A 16678-nucleotide genomic window follows, 5' to 3' on the forward strand; every position below is an offset into this window, starting at 1 on the left:
CTTTTGACTGAACACGGGCTTTGTCGCCTGTAAAAGTACACGACACAAATCACAAAGTCACTTTCCTTCTGTGACACAGCATCCTCACAAAGAGTAAGAACTCCCATTCATCAGACCCAAAGACAATCCATGGTGCCCATGAATTTTGTCTTGGCACAGCCTCCCTTTATAAGTCCTGCTAATTCTAACAGTGTGCCCTTCTGTAGTTGCCAGTATCTCTAGGTATTAAATTACCGCCTGTAGTTGGTACTGCCAAACCCCAAAGCAGCACCCGCATCACCTACCCCACCTTACCTTATCCCGGTTCCTAACCAACTTTCAACCTATTGTGGAAGGGAGTGACAGAATTCAACTTCCTCTAGGTCCATTCCCTAATGCCCCTTCAGTCTACTCTGATTTACCTTACACTGTGTGTTAGGGGTGGAATAATGTTTCCCCCCACCCCCCCAAAAAAGACATGTTGAAATTCTAACCCCAGCACCTCAGAATGTGACCTTACTTGGAAATGGGGTCGTTGCAGATGTAACTGGCTAAGATGAGGTCATACTGGAGTAGGTGGGCTCTTAATCCAATATGACCATGGCCTTATAAGAAAAAGAGAGAAACACAAAAGGAGGAGCCGTGTGAAGACACAGAGACACAGGGAACTCACACACTGTGAGTCTTGCTTCTTTCCCAGACTCACTTAGAGCATGAACTCCTCTCCGTACACAGCCCTAGACAAAAGGTGTGTCAGCCTTCCCTGAGCCCTTCTGCGTTGCCCTGAGTTCCTTCTTCCTGAAATTGAATAGTGTAGATACCAATGGATTCATGGGTGCCTTTTCTTTAAAGTCTTTGCACTTTTTTTCCCCAGCAGCAAAGAAGTGTCAGGGCAGTGCAATGACATTGAAAGAGGAGGCCCTTCCAATTCAACAGTTAAAAGCGCAAACAATGTGCACATGAACTACCATAAATACCACTCCCACTGTTTCTAGGCATCACGTACTTCGAGCAGCTCAGGGTAACACTCTCTACACTGACTCCAGAGGGCTGAGCTCTCCTCACCCGGTCGTGCTAACTTCAAGAAAAAATGGCAGCACTGGTCAACTGTACCACCTGCAAAACGGAAGCGAGGATTGCAAATGCAACCAAGGTCTTGTCTGATGTCAGGTGGGGTGAGAGTCCCAGGAATGGAAACTGTTTAGCTGATTTCTCCCATTTTTCATTGTTTATGTTTTTACTTATACTTATGTTTTTACTTATTGTTTAAGTTTTTACTTACTTATTGTTAAGTTTTTACTTATCCCAATTCAATGAAACACTCCAAGTGTAGGACACAGGTTTGACTTTTAAAAACCAGATGCCTCATGCTTTGGGTCCTCCTTTTAAATTAACACACAGGCAAATGACGTCACCTCCGTGTTAACAAAGGAAACCATCTCCCCACCCTTTGTGTCCTCCTGGCACACCTGCTCAGGACAGAACCGGGACCAGTCCAGCCAGTTCCTTTATGGGAAATGACATTCGGCAGCCGGGCCTGGATCTCCCGTAAGCCTCACATACTGTGGAGGTGGCTTGGAGGCCACGCTCTGCTCAGTCAGGCGGTGCCCACAGCTGCTGTGAACTGCTCTGACCTCCCGCGCACCATTTTCCCGGGGCTCTCCTGGAGACTCCCCTCCATCCCGTCTCTCTACGCCCCTGTCCACAGTGAGGAGATGCTCCCGGGGGACCCACGAGTCCTTGGCAGGACGATTAATAATAATAATAACAACAATAATAATATACTTTGGGGGAGGAGACTAATAGGAAGGGAGATGGAGTATACTTTGTAGTTTTTCTTGGGAGGTAGGATTTGTTTTCTCTCCCTTTAATAAAAATGTGAGCATTCTGCTCTTCTGAAAGCGCAGGCTCCGGTTCTACGCTTAGCACCCGGAGCCAGAGAGGTTCCATCAGGGCGAATCTTTGATTTCAAGGCAGCTTTGGCTCCTGTTTCTCAAACCTGGGAAGCAGGCGCAGAGAAGGCTCGGGCACAGCTTAGAAAAGCCATTCAGTAGGTGCTGCACAGACTTCAGAGCAAGCGAGCAAGCGCGCAGTTTACAATTTCCCCTTGTAAGAAGTGTGGCTAGCAACCTAGGTGGGGAGAGATATGTGGGTGGGGTGAACTTATACATAGTTATTTTATACTGTGCCATCTTGCAGCAGATTTTCTGAGAACTTTGTGTGGGTTTGTTAGGGAAGTAAAAATTGGGTCAGAATAGTTTCACACTCTACTACAACATGCCTTGCGTTTTTTTTTTTATAGCCTCAATTTAGGCAAATCATATTCATGTATCATTGCTAATTTTCAAAACAATGACACAAGAAGACTTTGGCTAAAAAGGAATAACATATTCTAACTTACTCTTGTTTTTCCCTAATCTATCATTTCAACATTACAACAAAGGACTCAAAACTGATCTGTAAATATCATTCCTATTTTGCCAGGAAGATGGTTACCATATTTTGTGTCGAAAAGGTGTATTAAACCTGAATTTTTTTTCAAAAAAGAAAAATGTTTTTAAATGGACACAGGATTTTCCATTTTTATTTAGTGATACAATTATCAAATTTATGACTGAAAGGAAATTGAGAGTACCATAAAATATGCTGAATGACAGAATCAGGATTCAAAAATTATTTCAATGCAGCAAAATTACCGGAAAGTCTGACATGATTATATAGCACGACTATAACATTTGTTATAAATGTAAATCCTGGCACTTGGGGCTCAAAAATAACAATTATATAAGGAAGGATGACGTGGCTACAGTTAAACAGCAACCTTTGGGGAATGACCAAATAAATTTTGTTGAGCACAAACTCAGTGTTAAGTGACCTGCCAAGCAAGTTAACATCGTAGACAGCCTTTTAATGCCAAAACGAACTCAGACAAGACTCCAGCTCTTCTAATCACAGTCCAAGCCTCGCCTGGCATCTGGAACCTTCTTTGCTTCTAGGTAGTGCTCATTAAAAGGAGCCCACACAATCCAGACCAGTTCTGAAAATTTGAAGATTCCTAAACGCTTTAAAAATCTGATGACAGTTACAGACTTTCTGTGCAGAAAGATGCATATATATATATATGTATTTTTTATATTCCCTTTCCAGTTGTTCACAGATTCCTTAGAAGATCTAAGAGCGACAGTTACCCATGGATCCCTGATTAGGAACTCCTGATATAGAACACAGCCAGAGCAACCAGAATCAGCAGTGCTCTGGAACTGAGGCTCATCTTGACTCTCATATTGAAGGGTCTGCTTTGTTCGTACCTGCTGAAACCCAAGACTGAGTTGGGCGGCTCAGAGCAGGAGTTGGTGACTTTCACCAGAATATGCTGGTTTTCTACCATCACAAAACCATGCAGTGCAGTAAGTTCAATCATCTCAGCAAATATCAGTCAACTATCTGAAATCCTTCCTTACATGAATAGACATGCAACTAAATCACGTTCTAAGATTTATTAAGCACTCACCACATGCCAGCCGCCATGCCAAGCCGGTGTGAACGTTCTCAGCAGAGCCTCACAACAGTCCTGTACGGTGTGGACCACTGCTCTCCCCGGTTCAGGTGAGGACACTGGAGCAGGAGAAGGTGGGTGACTTAGCAGTGCTCACGCCCACACTACCTGTCCGCTCCTAACCTCAGCACCATGCTGCGTTGCCTCCTGGGGTGATGAACAGAGCGAGCTTTCTTCCTTCAGGAAGCAGTGGTGGGCGTCCCTTAGCTGAGCTCTGCTTACCAGGCCACATTCACCTGCAAAGGCAGAGAAGAGTACTCTTTTACTCCCAGGGTTAGAGGCTTTGCTGAGTTGCTACCCTTTTAAGTTTTCAATCTTAATTTTCATTTTGCATCTGCCTTAAGGCTTGTGAAAGAAGGACCCTCACCTTTGGTCCCCTTGTGTTTACCTGCTACAGGACCTGTCCTCTTCCAGCAACCTTGAGTTATGAACCTTTGATGTTCGGGCTTATATTCTAAACACGTGACTCTTCAGAGTTGTCTTTTTGTTGCTATTCAGTATCATGGCCCTGACCTGAACCCAACACTTTTCATAAATGGGTATGAACAAATCTGGGAGAACTTCCTAGGTCTGGCTCCAGAGATTGAGTTAATACAGCTTACCCTGTGGAATACCAGCTTCCACGGGAACTTGAGGTTGTATAATCTCTTTTTCTTGTAGGGATTCAGTGACGGAAGGCAAGATGTAAACTAGACATGCACGTGTCCAGCCCTCCTCTGCCATCTCCCTGTAACTATTTTCTGATGTGCAACCTTGAGCTTGACAATGTCCTCCTCCTCCCACTTCTCCCACCACCTCCCTTTTCTCTTATGCCCCTAGGCCTTCAGATCCCACGAGTTACCCTCTTTGTCCTCTCTGAATTTCTGGACCAGAGAATGCTGGCTATCCATAGGAGAGCTCCATTTTGTGCTCATCAGACCAAAGAAAGCAGATAAATTACTACGAGTCATTGTAAGTTAACAGAATATAAAACATTCACATCATACAGTATGGTCTCCTCTGACGTGAGTCTTGTGCCATGGAACTCTGAGCTTGTCTTAAAGAATATGAGAACCCCCAACTTAAACAGTGGCAGGAAGGAAGGGAGGAGATGCCCCCCCGCCCCGATCTCACTGGCAGCCCATTGCCAGCGCACTTGCCCACAGCTCGGGTTCCTGCATGATTGTGCCTCACAAAGAATCTCACTGCACATCAGGTTGGGAAATGAACACTGGCAGAGTCCTGCTAAATTCTCTTAAACTGGCCCCTGGCGGGAGCAAATCATCCCCAAATGCATCTGTTATATATCAGGGTCGTATTTCTAAAGATTGTCCTTAGTATGCATTAACAAAAAATCTCCTAATAAACATATCTGATAAATCATGATGATGGCCTCCATATTTCTTTGTTTAATTCTCAGTTTCCTTCTAAGACCTTCTTGAAGTTTGGTTGTAACGGATCATTACATCCATAATGTGCTCAATGTTGGAGTGAATTTTGAACAGTTTTTAGGCTGCATACTGTTTTCTTCCAGATAATTTACTGGATTAAAATTAGCAGTGTGAAAAGCTGTAGAGAAATCTAAATGCCTGCCAAATCAAAGAAATAATCACATTTTTATGAATATTTAATATCATAGTCATGGCAAATAAGGCAAGTAATTAGTACTTACCATAAATTTGCAAAGTATTATTTTATGTAAATGTTACATTCTACTAGTTTGATATGAATTATTCATTGTATAACCAGGCACTGACACAAACCAGTAAACATTTAAATCTATGTGCTATTAGTTTACCTACCTTCGATGATTTTGTGCAGAATATATATATTTTTTTTTCTGTGGATCCAAGTTTTCCCTCTTGCCCCCCAAAGGGACAAAAGACAATGAGAAGAATGTCATTTAAAGCCATCTATGATGTATTCAATAGTAAAGAAACCTAAGATGCAAATGTGAAATATGTTGTCTCCTCATGTGTACCAAAGGAGAGCCCCCATCTCTGCTTCTGCCTCCCCACCCATCATGTGGATTTTTTAAATGAAGAACAGCTATGAGTGATGTTATGAAAACGAACGTGGAGAAAAATAATTGTATGTTACAAACTGTACAGTTAGGACTTAACTCTATCCAAAAGAGAGGTCTGGTCTTTGTCCTTAGCTGCTGAGAGGTGATTTCCAGGCTCCTGGAAGGTCATGCCTAACAGCAATGTCATTGTTTGCCTGGGGCTTTGGCCACCAGACAGTCTAACAATTTGATTTATCTTAAGCCATGTGGCATCAGCTGCTCTCTGGAGGAACTGGAGACTAAAGGTATCAACCCATCTCTGGAAGGGCTGGAGACTGAAGAACAGCCATATGGGCAATTTGTGATGGAGCCCCAGTAGAAACTCTGGACATCTAGGCTCAGATGAGCTTCCCTAGCAGGAAATGCTCTGTGTGTGTTGTCACATGTGGATGCCAGCAGCTGGAATGCTGTCCACATCTCCATGGGGAGAGGACAACAGGAAGCTGGGCATTTGGACCCCTCACGGACTCTGCCCTGTGCATCTCTTCCCCTGAGGACAGTAATCCGTACCCTTGCCCTGTTATAAACCATAACAGTGAGTGTAACAGATTTCAGGAAGTTCTTTGAGTCCTTCTAGCACATTACTGAAACTGAGGATGGTTTGGGGAACCCCCCCGAAATTTGCACTTGGCATCAGAAGTGAGGACAGTACTGTGTGAAGCCCCCTCTATCCTCGCAGTTGGTTAAATTTTGCATAAACAGACAATGCAAGGAGACACTGGATTCTGTACATGAGAACTGAAACAGAACAGCATCTCCTTAGGGGCTGGCCCTCTAAGCCCACCACCAGGCTGCTGTGACAGGTTTTTCCTTCCCATCATTTTTTTCCTGAGAGTCCCACTGCCTCTGCCCTAACTTTGAGAGGTCAGCTGAGCTCTAATCTGATCCCAGAGGTGCAATATCGGGGAGGACCAAGCCACAGGAGTCTCCCAAGCAGCGACTCTCTTAAAATTAAGTCAGGGTGTTTCCAGAACCTTCACCATTCTCTGCATGGCTCACTTCCTGCCCTCCTTCCAGTCTGCTCAAACATCACCTTCCCATTAAGGCCTCCTTAATGTTCTTACTGGAAATTAAACCACTTCCCCCTACCCCAGCTTCTCTATCTCCCCTTCCTGCTTTATTTTTCTTCACAGCACATACCTCTAACACACTATGTATGTTACTAATTTGTCTTATTTTCTGTCTCCACCCATGATAATGTAAGCTACCATTAAGGCAGGGATTTTGTCTCGTTTTGTTCACTGTTATCCCAGTGCCTGGAAGAGTGATTGGGCATAGTGGGTGCTCAACAAATACTTGCTGAACAAATGAAGAATAAAGCATTCTATACAGGAAATGCCTAGGGGAGACAGTGTGTCCATAGGAGGTCTGGGGAGTTTGTCCTGAATCTGACACACTGTTTTCACTTGGATTACATTTAACATAACAGTAAAAAGGCATAGTTTCCTAGAGATTTTATGAATTCACCCTGATCATAAGATTCATAAGATACTGAGGAGAAAAAGAAGTTTAAAATTTTCAGTGTCAGGGCAGAAAGGGGGTAAATCCCACCATTATCAGGAAAGCCTATCTTAGACTAATTTAAGGTCATTCTCATTTCAGGAAATTCCTAAGAAGTCATAGTAGCTCTAGAGCAAAGGTGCTCAAAATGACGAAAGGGATGAGTGGAAGGGAAAGGGTGTTGGTAAAACCTGGAAAACATCTTAAATCCTGGGTGGGAGGTGGGGAAAGGCAGAGTAGTTTGCTTAGTTCTAACTGAAGGCAAAAGCCACAGGAATCAGCATCCCCACATCTGCTCCATATTCACATTGCCCAAAGTTTTCCACCCACATGTCCTTTGGAAATATATAAAAGTCTCTTGGTCGATTGTTTCACTGGGATTCCTGAAACTCACACAACCAGCCAGCAAGATTCTTAACACTACTGGTAAAGAATCACTGCAAGGGCTTCCCTGGTGGCGCAGTGGTTGAGAGTCTGCCTGCTGATGCAGGAGACACGGGTTCGTGTCCCGGTCCAGGAAGGTCCCACATGCCGCGGAGCAGCTGGACCCGTGAGCCATGGCCGCTGAGCCTGCGTGTCCAGAGCACATGGAGAGGCCACAGCAGTGAAAGGCCCGCGTACCACAAAAAAAAAAAAAAGAATCACTGCAAAAGAAGGACTTCCCTGGCAGTCCAGTGGTTAAGATGCCACGCTTCCACTGCAGGGGGCACAGGTTTAATCCCTGGTCAGGGAAAGAAGATCCCACCTGGGGCCAAAAAAAAAAAAAAAAAAAAAAGACACATCGACAAAGATATAACCTGAACTAAACATGTGTCTTCCAGGAGGGGACACAGGCTAAGTCAAAGCCATTACACTCATGGGACTGTGATGAAACAGGAGAGTCACTAATGTGTACTAGGTATTGGTCCACTTGTTTTCCATCTGGTCAGTTTCAGACTTGGCCTTTCCCTTTATTTAGGGAGCCAAAAAAACATGGTTACTACCCGGCCCATCCTGGCTCTATAAATATCAATCTAAGAAAAGAAGTCCTTGAATTTCAAGAAAATAGAAATCAGACCAGTGAGGGAGTAGCAATGACAAATGGCCCTTAACAGTATTCACTGAAAGAAATGTACTAAATGGAAGTCTCTTAAAGGTTGATGAAAGCGACAAAGAAAGTTTATAGAAGACCCTTTAGCACCATTCTTATACTGAATAAAACTTGCTTCTTTGGCAGGGGAGAGAGAAAAATGGGAAGGTGATGCTCAGTTTCAGCTCTGCAAAATAAATAAGTTCTGGAGTTCTACATAGCATGGAGTATATAGCTAAGAATACTTCACTGTATACTGAAAATTTGCTAAGGGAGTAGATCTTATGTTGAGTGTTGTTACTACTACTACTACTAATAATAATAATAATAAAAGGAGCTGGAGGAAACTTTGGGAGGTGATATATCTATGGCACTGATGGTGGCGATGGTTTCACAGATGCATGCTTATCCCCAAACCCATCAAGTTGTATACATTTAATATGCACAGCTTTCTACATATCAATCATACCTCAATACAGTGCTTTTAAAAAAACTTGCCAAGGGACTTCCCTGGTGGCGCAGTGGTTAAGAATCCGCCTGCCAATGCTGGAGACTCAGGTTCAAGCCCTGGTCCAGGAAGATCCCACATGCCACGGAGCAAATAAGCCCATGCACCACAACTACTGAGCCCACGCGCCTAGAACCCGTGCTCTGCAACAAGAGAAGCCACCGCAATGAGAAGCACGCACACCACAACGAAGAGTAGCCCCCGCTCACCACAACTAGAGAAAGCCTGCGCGCAGCAAAGAAGACCCAACGCAGCCATAAATAAATAAATAAATAAATAAATTTTTTAAACTTGCCAAATTGGTGCGACCACTACAGAAAACAGTATGGAGGTTCTTCAAAAAGTTAAAAACAGGGCTTCCCTGGTGGCGCAGTGGTTGAGAGTCCTCCTGCTGATGCAGGGGACACGGGTTCGTGCCCCGGTCCGGGAGGATCCCACATGCCGCGGAGCGGCTGGGCCCGTGAGCCATGGCTGCTGAGCCTGCGCATCCGAGCCTGTGCTCCGCAACGGGAGAGGCCACAACAGTGAGAGGCCCGCGTACCGCAAAAAAAAAAAAAAAAAAAGTTAAAAACAGACCTACTATATGATCCAGCAATCTCACTTCTGGGTATTTATCTGAAGAAAATGGAAACACTAATTCAAAGAGCTATATGCACCCTCACGTTCATTGCAGCATTATTTACAATAGCCAAAACATGGAAACAACCTAAGTGTCCACTGAAGGATGAATAAAGAAAATGTGGTATAGATACAGTGAAATATTATTCAGCCATAAAAAAGAATGAAATCTTGCCATTTGTGACAACATGGATAGACCTTGAGGGCACTGTGCTAAGTAAAGTAAGTCAGACAGAGAAAGACAAATACCATATGATCTCACTTATACGTGGAATCCAAAACAAAGAGCAAAACAAACCCAAAAAACAAGCTCACAGATACAGAGAACAGATTGGTTGTTGCCAGAAGTGGGAGTTGCATGTAAGCAAAATGGGTGAAGGTAGTCGAAAGATATAAATTTCCAGTTATAAAATAAATAAGTTGGGGCTTCCCTGGTGGCGCAGTGGTTGAGAGTCCACCTGCCGATGCAGGGGACGCAGGTTCGTGCCCCGGTCCAGGAAGATCCCACATGCCGCGGAGCGGCTGGGCCCGTGAGCCATGGCCGCTGAGACTGCGCATCCGGAGCCTGTGCTCCGCAGTAGGAGAGGCCACAACAGTGAGAGGCCCGCGTACTGCAAAAAAAATTAATAATAATAATAATACTGGACTGCATATTTGAAAGTTGCTAAGAAAGCAGATCTTAAAAGTTCTCACCACACACTCAAAATGTTATAACGATATACGGTGATGGATGTAAACTAGACTTATTGTGGGGATCATTTCACAATATATACAAAGACTGAATCATTACACTGTATACCTGAAACTAGCATGCTGTATGTCAATTATACCTCAACAACAACAACAAAAACCTTGCCCTTTGCCCTGATGCAACCATGCTCACAGAAACAGACCATTTCAGCAGGCAATATTATTCAAAATAAATAAATGAAATGGAATGGCTGAACTAAGTAAAGTCAAGGGATTGAGACAGTGTATAAAACTCTAGAAAGCCTTGTTTTACAGGAAATTTCTTTTCAAAATTCTGATCACTCAATTCAATCTTTCTAAGAAAATCAACTATGAAGTTAGATTTCCTGGATTAAAATCTAACCTTCATCACATAAAATCTATATGACCTGGAGTTGCTGAAACTTCATCAAATTAGAATAACAACGTCACCTCACATATGACTGTTGTGAGGGTCCAACGGCCAATCTCCATAAAGCACGTAACATAATGTCTGGGACAGTATGAGTGGTCCGGTAAGTGCTAGCTGTTTAGTTATTGTTTTCGCTGTTAATCTCACTCTTCCATTTTGAATACCATTCCACTTTGCTGATGAAAAAGATATTGTCTAGTTAGAAACCAGCAATAGAACTTTTCTACTTTGGGGAGATTTTGTTTCCCCTGTGAGCTCTTCATTCAAATGCACATGTAATTAATTAAAGAGGAAGCAGAAGAGAAACTTTAAATATTATGTTGTTCAGTGGAGGATGCATAGATATTCACATATCCATATGAACATAATGCCTCGATTTTTTTTGTTGTTGTTGTTGTTTTTTTGGCGGTACGCGGGCCTCTCACTGTTGTGGCCTCTCCCGTTGCGGAGCACAGGCTCCGGACGCGCAGGCTCAGCGGCCATGGCTCACGGGCCCAGCTGCTCTGCGGCATGTGAGATCTTCCTGGACCAGGGCACGAACCCGTGTCCCCTGCATTCGCAGGCGGACTCTCAAGCACTGCGCCACCAGGGAAGCCCCCAATGCCTCGATTTTTAAACTCAAACACTGATTTATGTAACCAGATGTTAAATAAACCACCTCGACTTTAATTTCAGCAGAGGCTCCAAGACAATCAATATCACATTTCAAAGTGAGATGCAAGGCCATCAGTCAGAACGTGCACAGGACTTGCTTAAGAACTGGGATTTAATGCTTTGCCGACTCCCCATCCTCAGCCTACAAAAGATTAGGAGTACTCAAAAAAAGAGTCAGAGATTATAAAAGGACTTTGTGGAGAGCTTCTGTGTGCGGTGAGTGGCAGCCCTCCCCAAGATTAAGGGACTGGGGTACAAGTCAATGCATGCCACTGTCCTCAAGTCTAAGGAAGGGACGTCAGTGGGATCCCTCTGAGAGCTCGACATGCATCCTCTAGAGCTAGGGGACATCGTGGACTGGTGCCTGACTCTGGGACTTCCAAAGGGAGGAAGATGACGGCCAGGAAATCCAAAAAAGAGGGGAGATACGTATATGTATGGCTGATTCACTTTGCCGCACAGTAGAAACTAACACAACATTGTAAAGCAACTATACTCCAGTAACAATGAATTAAAAAAGAAGAAAGAAAGAAAGATGATGGCCAGCTACTCTGACATGGAAGTAAAGATGGCTATCAAGGCCGGCATGTGCTCCCAGGATGAAGGACTCCTGAGCGTCTTCACATGAGAAAAACAGCATAGGAGCAACTCAGGACCTACCTGGCTAGGTGAGGTGACCCTTACATCGTGGGAACTGCTGCATTCCCAGGCTGAGAACCATATCTGAGACGAGCCAGTGGAGACACACGAGCAGTGAGAAAACACCTTCTTGTGTGAGTGTGTGTGTGTGTGTGTGTGTGTATACACGCCATACAAGAGAAAAGTCGTTCCACAAACCAGCCAAGTCCGAGGAACACCCATGCCAACAGCAAGACCTTCCAGCCTCTCTTTCCTCCCCCCACGCCATCTCCAACTCCGACGCTGCCCAAGCACAGCTCTGTATGGGGCACAGAAGAAAAGAGCGCCACCGCCATCCCAGCGGCACCCCACCAGCCTGCAAGGCTCGAGCTAAAGGAACAGCTGGCTATCAAATGAAAACAGGGGTTTTACTCATTAGCCTAGCGTGACATATTACTTACTAAACTGACACGGATTTATTACTAAAGATAATCAGAGGATCTTTCATTTTCTGGAAGTAACCAGAAAGTCAAGAAGCTAGCCCTAAGGAGGGCAGGGAAAAAACAAGCATTGGGGGCGATGGCTGAAGGTATTTTCAGAGCCCGTCTCATGAGTCCCACGTGCTCGACAATTGAGTTACTAGGCAGCATCCTTCCCAAGCTCCCCAAGTCGGTTCTGCCATATGCTTTCCGCACTTGATGAGGCAGCATGGCACCGGGGGGGACACCATCTGAGGGGGGCTGGGAACACGGGGCCTGCTGGGAGCTCCCAATTCTACCTATACGAGCCTCACCCCCCTGACACCTCCAGGCCATCCTGGGGGAAGGGGAGGAGGCCACAGTGATGTCTCGATGCCCACAGCTCCTAGCAAGCCCCCTTTCTCCAGCCCACACCCGACTGTGGAGCCAAGAGCTGAGCAGGGAACGTGATGACAGGAGTGACTACTGCCGGTTTCAAGATGAGTGGCCTGACAATATCGAAAAATGCCCCCCAAGCAACTCCACTGAACCATTTTCCTTCCCATCACCAATATTGTTTACAATAAACAGAGGGCCCCACTCTGAGAGATTCCCCTACGGTTGTGATGGCCAGAGAAGCAGTCATTTCAGGTAATACCCGGGGTCTCCCCACACCCAGCTTAGCCCAGCCCAGGCTTGTTTCTAGCAATGAGAGAGGGGATGTTGTTAAATTTAGACCTGACTCGGAAAAGTGTTATTTCTAAACCTAGAATAAAACTCGAAACATTTGGAATTTGTATTCCATTTGGCTCTGGAGAAGATGGGTTTGAAGCTGCTGCAGACTTTGTGATCTTTTTCCCTGGGGAGTCTCAGAGGCTGGGTGGGCAAAGTTTTGTGTCATGCTCGTAGAGCGCAGAGGCCACGAGGTTTTGAAACACGTGGACTAGAAAGACTGCATTTCTCAGCACTGCTTCGGTTCGTGGTAACCATTTCCGGCTCTCCTATGTGCGATGAGACACTGTTAGGTGAGTTGGTTCATCGCCCTGGGAGCAACTACCCTTCGTAGCCACTAATTCTTCCTTACGATGCTGAAACCAAAAGTTCCATTTTTTGACTTTGTCAGGTTCACCACAGGAATGGCTCTGATTCTTTTATCTACCCTAAAATGACACACAAAGACACGCAGACACTCATACACACAGAAAAAGTCCACACGTGGGAGGAGGCATCTGACAAGCACGATGAGCAGGAGAGGGCTGGGGAGCCGAGCCACGTGCTCCGCGGGGCTCTTCTCGGCTGGAAGGGTTGGGTCTGTGCTCGCAGGCCACATGCCATACATGAGGAAGTCCACCGCAGCTCTAACAGGTAAGATAGAGTAAGTACAGATCAGAAGTCAACCCACAACACCACGCTTTTGACAACACACTGTGACGCTCGGTGGGAACCGTAAAAGTTGCCAGTTGGCCCAGCAACAAGGAGAAGCACATCCAGGAAGCTTAGCTTCCTGTCTCCCGCAGTAAGGGGACAGCCCCTTTTGATCTCAGGTTGGCACGCAGAAATGATGAGAAAGGGAGACAACGACTGCTTACGATCAAAAGACTGCGAGGAAGAAAATAAAACGGTGGAAGTCACTCAGGGCATCACGCTCCTTCCGGAAGCTCGTCAGTACACAGTGAATGTCAAAGACAGGGTCCAGGACCAGAGAATATGAGAGCAGGAGACAGGAGTCTGCCCACACAGACAAAAAGATGGGGCTCGTGGAAATGTCTGCCTTTCATTTATTTTGAGCAAACATTTTCTCCCACATAGCAGTCTCATCCTGATCAGCAATTTCCACCTGGTGTTCTTCAAACCAGATAGAAGTGTAAATTATTTAAATACACGATCTTCCATTAGCTGTTGAGCTTAGGTGCCTCAAAAAAAATATTTTTTAAGTGCCTTCCAGGATTCTAAAGAGCATTTGCACTAAGATAGATAAACATATTTTCAAGACACAACTCCAATGACAGCAATTTTTAGTTTTTAAAGTACAGTCAGCATTAGCATCTATAAGTAATTATGACTTCTGCAAATGATTGTTTACACTGTAAAAGTAAAATCAGAGCTAATGAGCTAATTAAGTTTTTTTTTCCCCTCTGCATGACATTATTTCATAAAATCCAAACATGTTCATCATGGCACACTGAAGCACTACCATGACCCATCTTATATTGTTTCCCTCATTCAAGATTCAGATTTTTTTAAATTTGTTTTTAAGTTAAAATTTGAAGATAGGTTTTGAGTTTAATCAGTTTCCTAAGGGGAAATGTTAGCACTCATGATAATATAATAACCACTGTGTTTATGTGTGTAGGCAGTGTGTGACAAAAAAAAATTCGTAAGAGTGAAGACATCATAGTTAACTTCCAAAACTGTAATTACTCACTTGATCATGGAATTATAAAGGGAAAATGTTACAGTTAAATATTCAAGATTCAGAAAATTTCAGAAATTGAAAAGACTGTAGAGATCACTTGATCTTGTTAAAATACAGATTCTGTATTTGAAATCCCTCCTCTTTTATTCACTCTGTCAATATTGTTCTTCATCCCCTAAGTTCTTTTACATGGTTTTTATTCCCTATTTGACTTTTCTGCCTTCTCTTTGCCCCTCCCACTAGAGGTGGAAACCACGCCCTTGGAGATCTAATCATCTCCCTTCCCATCACCACCATCCTCCTCTGTCACAGAATCAGACCATCTCGGAGTGGACAGGGGCCATGGAGGGTTCCTACTCCATCACCCCATCTGAGGTTTCTGTTTTAAACAAAATGGATTTACCGGACCTAGCTCTTCAGAACCCCTGCCTTTTTGTCAAGTTAATTCCTGCTATTGATGGGACTAATTCTAAAATACACTTTCTTTACATTGTTGAGGTTTGAAAGGCTTCTAAATAACTTACTTCTTTGCCCCAACCAAGTTGAGAATTGACACACAGAACCAGGAAGACAAAATTAAAATATCACCTTTGTTCCTGCTAAAGCTGTTGGAGAATCTGTCTCAGACAGGAGGGCTTGTTAACGATGCAGGACAGAATGAAAATTACGCACTGCGTCAAAGGAAGTACGGGAGTGCTGTAAGCACAGGCCCCCTTTTCCCAGCCCCCAACACTGGGTGGACCAGTCCTGCTAAGTTTACTACAAATCGAATAACAGGCAGGTACACACATTCTCTGCAGATCGGGAAACTGAGACCCAGGTTGAGAAATGAGCAAACACTATTCCTTCTTCTCAGACTCACCTATTAAACTGCTCTTACTATGCTCATTCCTCTCCCCGCCAGTAAGAGTGAGTCCAGGATTCAGAGAGAGGCAGGGAGTGTTAGGATGTCACGTCACAGGCAATGAGAGGAGTGGGGACAAGCATTTCCCCTGAACGCGTACTTTTAGGAGGACAATGTAACATTAAACTTGCCACGTCTCTCCTCACATATAAATACATTCTCTGGAATTGGCATAAACGAAGCTACCGTGCTTGTCATTAGTTATCAAGTCTCCAAATGATTTCCACTAACTAGCACAAATTTATCATACAAGGCATCATGCTAACATTTTTGAGGGATACAAAGTATAAGATACTGGATATGCCCTCAGGATGTTTAAAAATCTAGTTGGGGCTGGGCTTCCCTGGTGGCGCAGTGGTTGAGAGTCCGCCTGCCGATGCAGGGGACACGGGTTCGTGCCCCGGTCTGGGAGGATCCCACATGCCATGGAGCGGCTGGTCCCGTGAGTCATGGCCGCTGAGCCTGCGCGTCCGGAGCCTGTGCTCCGCAACGGGAGAGGCCACAACAGTGAGAGGCCCGTGTACCGCAAAAAAAAAAAAAAAAAAAAAAAACACATAACCACAATATCATTATCACATCTAAAAATATGATTAGATATCCAAACAGTGCTCAAGTTTCCCCAAATGGTTCTTCTACAAAATTTTTTTTTGTTTATTTGAGAAAGATTCCAAATAAAATCCACACAATGCAATTACTTGATATGTATCTTAAGAGTTTTTAATCCATAGGTTCCATCTCCATCTCTCTCTCTTTTGGGGGGAAGTGGGAGTGTTCCTTGAAACCTTTTTTTTTTCTTTTTGGCTGTGCCATGCGGCATGTGGGATCTTAGTTCCCTGACCAGGGATCGAACCCAGGCCCCCTGCATTGGAAGCACAGAGTCTTAACCATTGGGCCTCCAGGGAAGTCCCTTCTTGAAACTTACATGTTGAAGCCACGTAGTTTTTCCTATAGAGATTCCCACTGCTTGGGTTTCACTGTTACATTCTTGTGATGTTATTTAACACATTTCTCCATCCCCTATATTTCCTATAAATGGATAGGGATTAATGCTTCCTCAGATTCTAGTTCCATTTTTGGCACAAGCTGTCCTTAGCTGGAGTGTATTCTTCTATCAGGGGACACTAGTGTCCTGATGCTTTTCTGTTAGCAGTCATTTGTGGTCATTATCAAGATCCATTATTTCCTTAGTTCCAAAGTGGTAACTTCTAATGCT

This window comes from Mesoplodon bidens (genome assembly GCF_964165515.1).
Source record: "Mesoplodon bidens genome assembly, chromosome: 16".
NCBI classification, from domain to species: Eukaryota; Metazoa; Chordata; class Mammalia; order Artiodactyla; family Ziphiidae; genus Mesoplodon; species Mesoplodon bidens.